The 2,126-nt window shown below is 42.9% G+C and overlaps 1 pseudogene; it reads left to right on the top strand.

Moving 5' to 3' along the window:
• The first annotated feature begins 846 nt into the window (after positions 1-846).
• On the top strand, positions 847-1,580 carry LOC110302411 (14-3-3 protein eta pseudogene; annotated as a pseudogene).
• The last annotated feature ends 546 nt before the right edge of the window (positions 1,581-2,126 follow it).

Raw genomic sequence — 2,126 nt, 5'->3', positions numbered from 1 at the left:
TGACCACCACACTTACATTTGAAGATGTAGATTGTTAGTAGAATTAGGTTAACATGTTTTTTGTTAGCGGCTCTGATGTAGAAAAGCCCCACCTGGGGATCCATCCCATATACAGTTACCAAATTCAGATACTATTTTGGATGCCAACAAGTGCTTGCTGACAGGAGATTGATATAGCTATCCCCTAAGAGACTCTGCCAGAGCCTGACAAATACAGAGGCAGATGCTTGTAGCCAACCACTGGACTAAGCACTGGGTCCCCAATGGAGGAGTTAGAGAAAGGACCCAAGGAGCTGAAAGGGTTTGCAACCTCATAGAAGGAACAACAAAATGAACCAACCAGATCCCCCAGAGCTCCCAGGAACTAAACCACCAACCAAAGAGTACACGTGGAGGGACTCATGACTCCAGCTGCATACATAGCAGAGGATGGCCTTGTCAAACATCAATGGGAGAAGAGAGGCCCTTATTTCTGTGAAGGCTGGATGCCCCAGTGTAAAGGAATGCCAAGACAGGGAAGTGGGAGTGAGTGGGTGGAGGAACATCCTCATAGAAGAAGAGGAAGGGGGTGGGATATGGAGTTTTCAGAGGGGAAGCCAGGAAAGGAGATAACATTTGAAATGTAAATAAAGAAAATATCTAATTAAAAACATTGCTACAGTGAAAAAAAAATTCTGAAACATTTTTCCAAGATAAAACTTATCTCCTTTAAAGTATTTTTCTCTGGCATCACTGCAATAAACACTGACTAATGCACGAGAGAGAGAGAGAGAGAGAGAGAGAGAGAGAGAGAGAGAGAGAATCTTAGTGAAGGGTGCGGGTGTGAGAGGCCAAGCCATGAGTGACATGGGGGACTAAGAGCAGCTGCTTCAGGGAGCACAACTGGTAGAGCAGACAGAGCACTACAATATGGCCTCCATAGTCAAGGCGGTGACAGAGCTGAATGAACCACTATCTAATGAAGATCGAAATCTCCTTTCTGTGGCCAACAAGATTATAATTGGTCCCAGGCGATCTTCTTAGAGGGTTATTTAGTATCATTGGACAGAAAATTATGGCAGATGGGAATGAGAAGTTGAAGAAAGTGAAAGTTTACCAGGAGAAGATTGAGAAGGAGCTGGAGACAGTTTCCAATGATGTCTTGGCTCTGCTTATCAAGTTCCTTATAAAGGACTGCAATGATTTTCAGTATGAAAGCAAGGTGTTCCACCTGAAAATAAAGGGCAACTATTAGTGCCACCTGGCAGAGGTGGCTTCTGGGGAGAAGAAAAACAGTGTGGTTAAAGTTTCTGAGGCCGTATAAGAAAGCCTTCTAAATCAGCAAAGAGCATATACAGACAACATACCCCATCTGGCTTGGCCTGGCCCTCAATTTTTCTGTCTTCTAGTATGAGATCCAGAATGCATCAGAGCAGGCCTGCCTCTTAGGCAAACAAGCCTTTGATGATGCTATAGCTGAGCTGGACACATCAAACAAGGATTCCTATAAGGATTCCACTCTCATCATGCAGGTGCTACGAGACAACCTCACCACCAGAACGAGCAACCAGAAGGATGAAGAAGCAAGAGAAGGCAACTGAAGACCCTTCAGGTCCGTGGCCCTTCCCTTTTTGAATTGTGTAAAGAAGTGTGCTCTGAATGACACACTTTATTATGTCTGTTGATCCAGATGATGGTAATTGAGGCGTATAGAAAGGAGAATTAGCCAGCACAGACAATAGCTCTTACTTAAAACAAGCTGATAGTGCTTTGTTAAGCAGTACAACTTGTGCATGCAAAAATGAATTTGACCCTCTCTCCTCTTCCTTCAGCTAATGGAAACTGACACAGGGACAACTTGTTCCTTCACTATCAGCTTTGTAAACTTTCTCGTGAGCATTCAGCAGCCCTTGCTATGCCTCTTTAAATTATGATGTGGGCACACCTTCTTTTCAATGCAATGCATTAGAAGTTTTTGATATGTGTAACTTTTTTTGATTGTGATTAAAAATCATGGATTTTTTTTAACTCTTTTGATATTGTTCTTGTGTAGCCTGACAGCATCATGTGTGTCAACCTGTGTCAATCATGATGGGTGGTTATGAAATGGCAGACTGCTAAAATAAATGTTTTGGACTTAAAAGAGT

This window comes from Mus caroli, unplaced genomic scaffold (genome assembly GCF_978045245.1).
Source record: "Mus caroli unplaced genomic scaffold, Mus_caroli_1 scaffold_1, whole genome shotgun sequence".
Lineage (NCBI taxonomy): Eukaryota > Metazoa > Chordata > Mammalia > Rodentia > Muridae > Mus > Mus caroli.
This window is presented reverse-complemented; position numbering and strand designations above follow the sequence as displayed.